This window comes from Tenrec ecaudatus, chromosome 3, assembly GCF_050624435.1.
Source record: "Tenrec ecaudatus isolate mTenEca1 chromosome 3, mTenEca1.hap1, whole genome shotgun sequence".
Classification (NCBI taxonomy): Eukaryota; Metazoa; Chordata; class Mammalia; order Afrosoricida; family Tenrecidae; genus Tenrec; species Tenrec ecaudatus.
The window spans coordinates 136,583,959-136,597,036 of record NC_134532.1 but is presented as its reverse complement, the minus strand read 5'-3'; positions in this window follow the sequence as shown (position 1 = coordinate 136,597,036).

Sequence of the window (13,078 nt, the reverse complement as noted above, 5' to 3'; positions counted from 1 at the left end):
GACATGGGATGAGGTATCATTTCTTTCTGCTATACATAATGTTGTGATGAGTCGGGGTACAATGGACTGCCAAAATAATAAAGAAATCTGTCTTGGAAGAATGACATCCAGAAATTTTCTTAAAATGGAGGATGATGATACTTTATGTCACATATTTAAGAAATGCTATCAGGAAAGACCAGTCCTTGAAAAAGATTTCATGCTTGGTAAAGTAGAAAAACAGCAAAAAGAGAGGGAGACCCTGGACAACATCGACGGACAGTGGCTACAACATGGGTTAAAACATAACAATTGTGACAATGCCCTAGGGTTCTGGTGAGGGAGAATGGACTCTAGAGCACTTAGCAATAGCAATACCAGACTGGTAGACATAATCGGGTTTGGGAATAGGGTTTTCTGTATTAGTGGTCACATCACCTCTGAATCACTTCTGAATGAGACAGAAAACATATTACACACTTTTGTTGTTAGGTGTCAACGCAAGGAGAATCTCTGTACAGCAGAATAAAACACTACTCAGTTCCGAGTCAGCCTCACAATTGCTGTGTTTGAAGTCAGTGTCAGTTTTTTTGAAGTTATCCCACTCTTTTGCTTTCTCCCCTCCACTTTACCAAGCACGCTGCCCTTTTCCAGGAACTGATGACTCCTGATAGCATATCCAAAGGATGTGAGGCAAAGCCCCCATCCTCCCTTCTAAGAAGCCGTCTGGCTATGTTTTTTTTTTTTCAAGACAGATTTACTTGTTCTGCCAGTGCTTGTGACATTCAGTATTCTTTGTCAGCCCCATAATTCAAATGCATCAATTCTTCTTCAGTCTTTTTGATTCATTGTCCAGATTACACAGTGTATGAGGCCATTGCGAATACCATGATTGGGTCAAGTGCACCTTAGCATTCAAAGTTACATCTTTGCTCTTACTTAACTTTAAAGAAGTCTTGTCCAGCAGATTTGCCCAATTCAATGGATCATATGGATTCTTGACTATTGCTTCCATGAGTGTTCTATGTACATCCAAGCAAAATGAAATCCTTGATGACGTTAATCGTTCTCAATTTATTCAAGATGTTGTCTATTAGCACAGTTGTGAGACTTTTTGTTTGGTTGGTTTGGGTTTTTTAACACTACATTGCAACCTATACTGAAGATATAGACAGAAGACCCAATACTTCCCTGGATTAATCCATGCAGTATTTCTTTCAAACAATTTCTTCCTGATTTATGTAGAGGTTTGGCGTGAGCACAATTAAGTGTTTTGGAATTCCCATTATTCAAAATGCAACCTTTAGTTTGCATGATCCCCAGAGGAATGCCTTTGCACAGTCAATAAAACACAAGCAAACATCTTTCTCTGCTTTCAGCCAAGATCCATTTGATGTCAGCAATGCATACTATCCCTCTCTTCTGAAAGCCTCTTGCCAGGGGCAGCTCCCTGTGAAGTTCCCGCTGCATCAGATTATTAATTATCTTAAACAAAAATTTGCATGTGGTATGAAGGAATTGCTAGATAATCTCCCCATTCTGTTTGGTTGTCTTCTTTGGAATGGACACACATATGGACCTGTTCTGGTCAGTTGTCCAGGTTGTCATCTTCCAAATTTCTAGGCATTGACAGTGAGTGCTTCCAGTGCTGCTTCATATTGTTGAAAGATGTCGGTGGTGTTCCGTCAATGCCTAGAGCCTTGCTTTGGCTAATGTAATGTAATAAGTGCAGCTTGGACTTTTTCCTTCAGTACCATTGGTTCTTGAATATATGCTCTCTCTTGAAATTGTTAAATGTAGACGATTGCTTTTTTGATACAGTCACTGTGTGCATTCCTCGTGCCATATTTTGATACCTCCTGCATCTTTCAATATTTTGGGCATTGAATTCTTCATTATAGAAACTTGAGACTTGCCTTTTTCTTTCATTCTTTCATACCAGCTTGAGACATGCTGGGTGGGTTCCTTTATAGCTCTCTAACGCCAGGGTTTGTACATTTAATTATAATGCTTTAATTTGCTTTCTATACATGTGCTTTGAAATTTTCTGCTCAGTGCTTTGGCTTCCTTATTTGCTTTAGCTACCCTATATTTAAGAACAAATTGTGTACACTCCTCTGATATCTACTCTGGTCTTTGTTTCTTTCCTGTCTTCTTAATGAACTGGCTTTTTTTCCTGTATAAATGTCCTTGATCCCACAGCACATCAGGTCTTCTATCATTAGTATTCAATGTGCAAATCTGCTCTTGAGATGGTCTCTAAAATTCAAGTGAAAAATACTCATGGTTGTATTTTGTCTCTCTTGGACTTGCTTTAAAATTTTTGAGCTTCAACTTAAACTTATATATGAGCAATTGATGAGTTATTCCTAAACCAAATCCACCATTTAGTTTTAGCTGATAATATTGAGCTTCTTCCGTGTTTATTCCCACGGATGTAGTCAATTTGACTTCTGTGCATTCCATCTGGAAAAACTACATGTATGTATTACTGTTCACTTTGTGAAAAAATAGTTTTTGCATTGAATAAGTCGTTAGTCTTGGAAAATTCTATCATATTATCTCTAGCTTTGTTTTGATCACCCAGGCCAAATTTTCTAACTATGTTCCTTCCTCTTTGTTTCTAGCTTTCAGAGTCTAACAACCAATAATAATCAATGCATCTTGACTGTATGTTTTATCAATTTCAGGCTGAATACCTATTTCTTCATCATTTGCTTTAATGGTTGATGTGTAACTTTGGATATTTGCAATAACTGAACTTCTTTGTAAGTATGTAAACATTATCTTATCACAGACTGCTTCATACTTCAGGATAGATCTTGAAATGTTCTCTTGACAATGAATATAGCACCATCCCTTTTGTTTTCACCACTCCTGGCATAGTAGCCCATAAGCTTGTCTGCCTCAAAATGGCCAATACCAGTTCATTTCAGCTCACTAATACCAAAGTATTTTTATGTGTTCCACTTGTTTTGACAACTTACAATTTTCTTAGATTCCTACTTCACACATTCCATATCCCAATTATTACTGGATCACTGCAGCTGTTTCTTCTCATTTTGGTTGCGCCCCGTCGGCAAATGAATGAGCATCCTTGTCATTAAGGTTGATTCTACTTTGAGGAGGCGCAATTCCCCAGTTGTATTTTGAGAGCCTTCCAACCTGAAAAGTTCATCTTCCAGAAGTGGATTTGACAATGTTTCACTATAATTCATGAGATTTTAAGTGACTAATCCCTCAGAAGCCAACAATCTATTCCTTCCTTTGAGTATGGTCTCAGCCTTCTCTGAACCCTGCCCACCATGATGATCCTGCTGGTCTGTGAAACGTTAGTGCCATAACTTTCAGCGTCACAGCAACATGCAAGCCACCACAAAATGAAAAAGTGACAGATAAGTGATTCGATAGACACTTGAATAAGTACAAAGGGGGAATGTGATGCCATGTGAAGAGGGCCAACATATCAAGGAACACTGGGGCTACAGATGCTGAAAGAGACCAGGAGCTCCCTCAGAGTCAACAGAGAGGACAAAACCTTTGTCTAGAGATGCTTTCCATTTAAAATGTGTACACTCCTGTGAGAAAATGGATTCCTCTTGTTTAAGGCTTCCTACTCTTGGAATTTGTATTGCATAATCACTAGCAGATAAAATATCTTAACAGACAAAATAAGAATTGTAGTGCATCACTTTATCCCAAGTACTAAGGATGTCATCAAGCACATAATAGGCCCTGAAATTTTTTTTGTTGAATTAGTGAGATAATACTGAGGACAGATTGATACATTATAACTTACATTTTATTCATCAAGTTTTTCTTAATGTTTCAGACAGTGTTTGCTAGAAAAGCATATCATTATTATTATTTATTTATTTTGAAGGTCTACTATATTTTTAATTCATGTAATTTTTTTCATTGTGGCAAAAAAATACACATCAAAACATTCTCTAATTCAACAACTTCTACATGTATAATTCTATGCCATTGATTATACCCTTCATGCTGTACAACAATTATTGATCTATTTCCTCAAATTATTCCACCACCATTAGCATAAACTCCTATGCCAATGGTTCCCAACCGTCCTACTGCTGCAACCCTTTAATATAGCTCCTCATGTTGTGGTGACCCCCCCCTAACCATAAAATTATTTTTGTTGATACTTCATAACTGTAATTTTGCTACTGTTATGAATCGGGCAGCCCCTGTGAAAGACTCGTTCAACCCCAAAAGGGGTCGCAACCCACAGGTTGAGAACTGCTGTAAAAACAATCTTCCTACTTTACACTCATGGTACCATTGATCAAGTTTGCTTGTTATTGTTGTTTTTTTAGTAGTTCTCTTGATATAATATTCACATAGCATACATTTCCACAGTTAAGTAACTTTTTTAAAGAGTTGTATATACATCATCAAAATCAGTTCTAGAGCTCCCTCCCCATGCCTGCATTCATTGTTTGCTCCCCAAATCCCTTCACCCGCCACACCCTGTCCCTGATAAACCATTGCATCAGTTATTGTCTCTATTATTGTCTCTATGCATCCACTCCGTCTATGCGCCATAAACTGGCAAACATAAAAGGAACAATAAAATATTAATAGTATAAAAATAAAGACTAAGAAAGAAAAGGGCCAACAACTATATTTAAAAAGGCAGAGAAGGTGTTTCTGTCACAGAAACAAGCAAGAAATATCCGAGCCCAGAGCAAATCCAGGTTGGTCAAGAGAGTGGTTAACTGATCAAGTATCATATTATACTATGATTCAATCTACCATAATCAAATTTACAATCATATCTTGCGTGCTAGTCAAGCTGTTGGAGTCCCTCATCTGTCGCTAGAAGGGACCTGCCAGAGGCGGCATCTGACTCGATATTCTGAAGATGGATTTGGGCTCCCACATCAGAGCTTAAATTGTGAACCCCAACTTGCAGAAGGCTATGGAGGACCATGGGAGTACGACAGAAACAAAACCACAATCAAAAACAAACAAAAGAAGAAGAAGCATAAAAGACAAACATTGTCAAACATCCCCATGGGGTACCTGGGGTCTAAAGTGATTGGCTTGATAACATCAATAATTCACCTAATGGCATAGAATTTAAGGTACTGTTGATATGATAAATTTATGTGCGCATAGTTCTGTTGTGAGCTACAATTCATGAGTGGTTGCTTTGTACAGGTTGAGTTCTTAATTGATTGAGCTCTGTTTACATTGAACATAAGATGAAAATTCCCTATACCATTTTTTAAAAGCGCAGATCCTTGCATATCAGAATAACACCTGTCATATTAATGCAAGAGGAGCACTGCGATATTAAATGTATGGTGGTACTGAGACCCTTTCACCCACGAAGTCAGGGGTTCTTCCCAAGGTCCAGTAACTGCCATTTTACAGTCTTGGGGTGGCTATTCTTTGCTTTTTCAACCAACAGGGTATTTCAGTGCTGTACCCAAGAGTACAGGTAATTCTGAGGGAGGGCCCAGTTCATTCAGTCAGGCTTCCACATCAAGTCCTTCTGGTATGACCCATGGGGAATAATACCATATTCCCTATAAGGCCAGTGTCTAAGGTCATCACAGTGCTTAGCCCATGGTGTGGGTACCATATTTGAAGAGTCTACCCAGGAACATAAAACCGGGTTTATGCTCCCCTTAGGGTCCCTACAATTATTGTTGTCCAATGTTAGATCGCAACTCCCCACTTACCCACCATAGCCATCAACAGGAATATCAGTGCATCCACTGAAATGTAGACGTCCCCTCCCCTGGTCTGAACTTGATTTTCCAGTAGGTTCTCTTCTTATTGCTGTGGAGGGACTGTGGATTGTTGTAGCCTTGTCTCAATGTTGTATAGGATCAAATGGCTGGTCTTCACCGTTTCCCCACTTCTTGAAGGAGTGACCCCAGCCAATGTGAGTTCTCTTTCAAGATTGTCCTTAGGAAGTGCACATATGAGAGGTGAGTTACGGTTCATTGCCAGTAGGCAGACATTCTACTCTTTGTTTGGGATTTCATTGGCACTTCTCCTTACAGTAGTAGACTCATACCGCATTTTTCCTTCTGTGGTTGAACAACTTCACTCCGTATGATGGTTTCCAGGCCCTTCCATGCCATACAGTATTTCGTGCTTTCGTCACGATTTTTTAAGGTGCATAGTATTGCATTGTGTGTATATATCATAGTTTCTTTATCCATATTTTTCACTGCTGGGCATCTGGGCTGCTTCCTGATTCTTGCTTTTGTGAACAACTCTGCTAAGAACATAGAAGAGCATACATCCACTTTTGTTGTGTCCCTTATTTCTTTAGAGTACATGCCTAATAGTGGTGTTGCTGAATTGTATGAGATTTCAATTCCCACTAGATTTAATGTCACCCTATCATTTTTCATAGCAGTTGTGTGTATTTAAAGGTCCACCAGCAGGGTGTACTAGTTCCATTCTCTCCACATCCTCTCCTAACATCTGTTGTTTACAGCTTTCTGAATTGGGCTAGCATTGGGGCTTGTGTTAGTTTAGGTAGATTAGAGCAACAAAATTCATAAACACTCATATTTTATAAGAGAGAGTTTTATATAAAAGGTAATTACACATTAAGCATCCCAACAGGATCCAGTCCAAGCCCATAAGTCGGACATCGACCTACAAAGTCCTCCTCAAATTCACAAAGCACATGCAGTGACACCGAATGCAGGAGGAACGCTGAATCTGTGAGCATGTAAGCATCTCAGCACTGGCACGGGTCCCCATGTGGCTTCTCCAGCACCCAAGGCTGCATCAGGGTATGTCCATGGTGCTTCTCATCGGGGATGTCTCGCAGGAAGTGAGCCTTGCCAGTTGAGGCAGAGAACTAGCTAAGGCAGCCACAACTGGTCCAACCATCAGAGAGCAAGAGAGAAGACAGGTGAAGCTTGCTGAGACATTTATCTTTCTGTCCTTCAATTAATCCACGTGTGTTCATTGACCAGGTTGACACAATAAATCTTAACTATCACAGGGGTGTAAGTTGATGTGATGTTACATATTTCATGTCAACTGAAGATATATAAAAGTGTATGGTGCTATTCGACCTGTCAATTAGGGCACGGCCTGATGGTGTTTACTTGGGGGTGTGGCCTTCTCATAATGAGGGCCCTGAGAAGCTTCCCTTTTCTCTGCCTTCACCTTCCTGCTGGTGGACTCTGACTGATGCAAGCCCTGGGTTGTGGCCATAACTGTTGGATCGACACAACTTTACACACACCAGCCTGTGATCTTCCTGCATTCTGCATCTGCATGTGGCAGCGTGAGTCTATTTTTGAGAATATTCATGTATTCTGGAGAAGAATTTATACTGTGTTTTTGTAGAATGGTGTATTCTATATGTGTCCATGTGTATGTTCAGTTTGTTGATTTTATTGATGTTGAGGAACTTTTTATGTTAATCTTTTAGTTTTTTCCTTGATATCCTGTCCTTCCTTGCAAGTGGTGTATTAAAGTCTCCTATGATTATTGTTGAGTTGTCTATATCCTTTTTTCAATTATGTGATAATTTGATTCATACATTCAGTGATCTTTAATTGGGTGCATATATGTTTATTACAGTTATGTCTCCTTGGGCCATTGTTCCCTTGATCATTAAGCAATATCCATTCTTATCCCTTATTATGTTGTTTGCCTTGAAGTCTATTTTCTCAGAGATTAATATTGCTAACCCTGCTTTCTTTTGGTTGCTGTTAGCTTGTTGTGTTTTTATTTAGCCCTGATTTTTAGTCTGTTTATGTCTGTATGTGTGAGGTGTGTTTCTTGTAGGCAGCATATTGATGGGTTTTGTTTTCTTAACCATTTTGCTACTCTCTGTCTCTTTACTGGTCTATTAAATTTCAGTCAGATTATTGATATGTACGTATTTGTTATTGTCATTTTGCTTTATATTTGTGCATGTGGTTTGTGCGTATGTATACTATGTTGAAATTCTTGTCCTGTATTTTTTCATTACCTTGAATGTTGCTCTGTGTGTGTTGGTTGTGGTGAGGAATTTTTTTCTTATATGTTGGCTTCAAGTTTGTGTGTTGTTGTTGTTGTTGATTTTATGCACATACTGTTTCATTAAGTACTTGTAATAATGGTCTTGTTTTTGTAAATTCGTTTGGTTTCTTTTTGTGTTGAATGCCTTTGATTTCTCCATAATATTTAAGTGATATATTTGCTGGGTAGGCTGACACTTTTTCTCCTTTAGGACTCTGAATACATCATTCCATTGTCAGTTTTGCTGCATGGTTTCTGCTGAAGAAGCAAAGTATTTTCATTGCTGACTCGTTGTATGTAATTTTTCTTTTTTTCTCTGCCTGTGCTAGAATTTGTGTGTGTGTCATTGATGTTAGAAATCTTGACAACAATACACTGGGGAGTTTTCCTTGGAGATTTCTTCTGATTGGGATTCTTAGACACTGTGGTGGTTTTCTTGCAGGAGTTTTTGGAATATTATCTGCGTCTACTTTTGCTTATTTGTTAGTTTCTTCCTCTTCTGGAATCCCTTTAAAACATAGGTTGCTCCTCTTGATTGTGTCTCACTTTGTTTCAAGCTTTTCTTACTCTCTTTGGCAGTTTTCAGTTCTTTGTTCTTCTTTTAGATTGGGGTCTATAGATTATAGATTTCACTTCAAGTTTACTCATTTGGATTTTCATTACTTTAATTCTATTTTCGGTTGTTTTATAGTACTATATGATTCTGCTGTTGTAGTGTTTAACCTTTGTGTTTCAGTTTGGAGTTTTTCTTTTAAGGCATGTAGTCAGGTTTCTAGTTTTGCTATTTTTTCACATTTACTCTCAGACTCTCATCTGTTTCGGGAATGAAATCGTCGTTATTTTAAGTTGTTCTGGTAGTTCCAAGGCTGTTTAATTTTAAGCATGTCTTTTAGGTCTAGTTGGTGTTCAGTTGGTTGTGTTTGTTTCTCTTGGTATTTTTATTTGTTTTATGTGTTTCCTTAACTTCTTTGTGTAGTTACTAAGGGTGTTAAGGAGGTGAACATATGAAGCAGTAGTTAACTGTTAGGTGGTGCAGAAGAATGTTAGTAGACACTAAATATTAAGTATCTGAGGGAGATACTTAATGTATATTAAATGGGGGGTATATTAAAAAGTGGAAGAGGAAGTGTTAAAGACAGGAAAAGGGAAGCAAAAAACGGAGGTATCAAGTAGGGTTAATTGGTAGATTAAAAGAAATGAAATTAGCCACCCACCCACAACCCAATAAAAATGCTTTGTTTTGCAATGATGGAGGAATGGGTAAAACTATTTGAGACGAAAATTGTAAGAGTGGTGTCAGCTTTTGGTTTTATAAGGATGAGAAAGAAAGAGAAGGTTTAATGAGAAGAAAACAAAGAGAAAAAGATAGATCAATAGGGCTATGAAATCGACATTTATATGTTAAAATTATAGCAGGAAAGGGCAAGAAACAGAAGTATTAAAATTAAAAAAGAAAAAGTAATACTAGTGTAAAAAGTGGAGGGGTTATTAATGCATATTTTGGGGGCTCTAAGCTTTTCCCAGGAGCTTTGTCTCTGATGTGGGTGCTAACTTTTGAATTAATGGTGTGTTAAGGGAATAAAAAACAAAGTAAACTGAAAGCAAAAATTAAAATCACAGTAATTATTTTCGATCCTTAGGTACACCAAAGGATGGGGAAGTTCCGATTAAGAATGTATTATAAGCACAGTGCCTGGCACTATGTTGTTTTAATAACTGGTAGTCTTTTAGGATGTCGGGGTAGGGTTGAGATGAAGACTGGGGGAGTGACTTTGGTCTCTGGCATGGCTGAGTCCTGTATCGTTATGATTTAGGTTCATTGTCTCAAAGGAACAGACCTCTGGTGAATCAGGTTCGTGGGATCAGTGGATGAAGGTGAGCAAGGTGGAGATGTGGGTAGAGGTGTGAGTGCCAGTCCGCGCTGTGTGTCATTGGCCTTCCTTTGCTGCCTGTAATCACCTCACCCACCCTGCCGGAATGCTACTCCCATTGTCCTCCAAATAGATAACTCTGGCTGTCTAGGAAGAGAGTCAATGCCAGTGAGATAGAGATGAAGTTTGAAACACACAGCACAGGTATCCCAGGAAGTACTTAGAGTCATTCCTACTACCCTCTGAAAAAGAAAACACAGAGCTCCTGGAATCCCAGGAAAATGGCACCGAGCTCCAGCAAAATGCCATGTGGACAACAACCCACATCAGCAGCCACTCTAACAAAGAAAGAGAACAAAATGCAATGTCTGAGGAGGACCTGAACCTAGTGACATACATAGAAGAAACAGTCTTTGAACCACCAGAGAAATAAATCTTCAGAATGCTACTTAGAGTCATACAAGATATGAGGGAATCCATACAAAAAAAGATGAAATAATAGACATGACAGAGTCTACATATTGAAGGGAAATACATGAGTTAAGGGGAAGTGCAATAGAAATAAAGAAGACTGTAAAAGTCCTCACCAACAGGCTGAAAGAGGTGGGCAGCAATATCAGCAACCTCAAAGGTAAACAAGCAGAATTCAACAAGCTTGAAAGACAATCAAACAAGATAATAAAAGAAACCAAAGAAAACCTGAGAACAAAGAGCAATGTTATGTATAGGAACAATGTTCAAATAATTTGGATACCACAGCATGACATCAGGAAGAAAATCAACAGCCAAATTAGCAAGGGTATTCCTGGAAGAAAATTCCCCCAATTTAATGGGGGCGAATCAGATAATCATCCAAGTACAGAGAGGACACCAATTAGACTGAACCCCAAGAAGAACACACCAAGGCATATAGTAGTCAAATTATCCAAGAATGAGGAAGAGGAAAAAATCATAAGAGCAGTTAGAGAAAAAAATTTCAGTCACCTATAAGGGTAATTAGATAAGAATAAGCTGAGCGTTACCAGCAGAAGCCATGAAGAGGAGAGAATGGACAGTATCTTCCGAGAGTTGAAGAAGGATAATGAGAAACCAAGAACCCTCTACCTCACCAAACTCTCCATCATAACAGATGGACTGGTAAGAGTGTTCCCAGCTCAGGAAATATTTAAAGGATATGAGGGGGGACCTCCCCAACCAAAAGGAAAAAGAGCTCTGCTAGGTGGAGCTTGCATAGTACACATCCCCCCTCCCCAGATGAACATCGAGCAAGTTGCTCTGAGTTAATGTACCCAGTGACATCAGCTGGGAAGGTTCTTTCCGGTCATATTGAATTTTTTCATAAGAGCAGTTTCACTTGAACCTCATTTTTTTGGGATGGTGATTTAAAAGAAAAGCATGTGGCTGTAAAATGTTATTTCCTTCTCAGGAAAAATGCCACAGAAATTGTGTTGAACTCAGCTTGTTAGCACAGAGATACAGGAAAAATTCATAGGAGTTACTTTCTCATTTAAAAAAGATACAAAGTTGATTAATGACAGACTTCATTCTAGATGTTCATCAACTTCCTGAACACACCAAAAATGGTGACAAAATTCATGCACTTGTGCTCAAAGACCAATGACAGACCAGTGGAGAGACGGGGAAGTTATCTGGACTATCTCAGAGCTCAGTTCAGTAAATCTTAGCGAAAGATTTGGGCGTGACAAGGGTGGTTGTGAAACTTCTTTTTTAGGTTCTGACTGACCAGGAAAAAGAGCATCTAGTGCAGCAGTTCTCAATCTTCCTAATGCTGCAACCCTTTAACACAGTTCTTCATGTTGTGGTGACCCCCCAACCATAAAATTATTTTTGTCACTACACCATAACTATAATTTTGCTACTGTTATGATTCGGGCAACCCCTGTGAAAGGGTCTTTCAACCCTCAAAGGTGTTGCAACCCACAGGTTGAGACCAGCTGGTCTGGTGGAAACATACCATTCTTTCAAAGAACAGCTTCAAAGTGACACAGACTTCTTTCTAAAGTTATTACTGGTAAAAGACATGAAACTACTCTTATGAGCAGGAAAGCAAACATCAATCAAGCCACTGGAAGATTCCATCATCACCTCACCCCCAAAAAAGTTTGTTAAGTGAAATCAAAGATCAAGATAATGCTCATTTGTTTTGTTTTTTATGTGAGGGGAGGAATATTGCATTTGGAGTTCACTCCACCAGGTCACACTGGTAATCAAGCTTTCTATTTGGAAGTTCTGAAAAGATTGCATAGCAATGTGCTACAAAAAAGGCCTGAATCGTGGCAGACAGGGGACTGGTTTTTCCACCATGACTATGCACCTGCTCACACAGCCATCTCAGTGCGCCATTTTGGGGCAAAAAAATTTAAAACCCACAGTATGCCTCTATTATCCCATGCACCTGTATCATTTAACCTCACTCCATGCAACTTCTTTTTGTTTCCACAAATGAAGAGGGACATGAAATGACAGCAATTTGACAATGTAGAAGAGATGAAGAAAAAAGGTGGAAGATGCTGTCAGTCATCCAAACAGATGACTTTGGTGTTTCCAAGAACGCAATTGCAGATTTCACACATGTATTAAGTATAATGGAGATTACATTGAAGGTAATAAGGTGGCTTTGTAATAGACAAATAAATGAATGAATGAATACATAGCTTTGAGTAAAGAATTTTGGGGGCATGGTAACTCCTCATACGTTAAGAAAAACGGCACTAAAAATGACTTTCCAAATCACTTTAGACAGAAGACCAACATCCACAGAACACAAACATTCGACCACAGCATAGTGTACCTCTATCCAGAGATCAAAGCACTGAAAACAATGCACAAGACATCTTTAACCCAATAGTGAAAAGAAAGCAAGAATTAATCCCATCACACATTCACAACATACAGCTAAGGAAAGAGATAGGGAAATATCTATCAGCAAAGGTACAAGATGAGAGCAAAGAATCCACAAATGGATATAATGAATTCAATGGTCTGAACGCACCCATTGTAAGACAAAGGCTAGCCGACTAGATTTGGAAACAAAACCCATCAATCTGTTGTCTCCACATCTCAAGCGCACAGACAAAAACAGTTTGAGGGATTGAAGGTGGCAAAAAGTATAGCAAGCTAATGGCAATCTTAAAAAAGCAGGAGTTGCAATTCTAATTGACAAAATTGAGCTCAAGGTGCAGGATATAAAAAGAGAT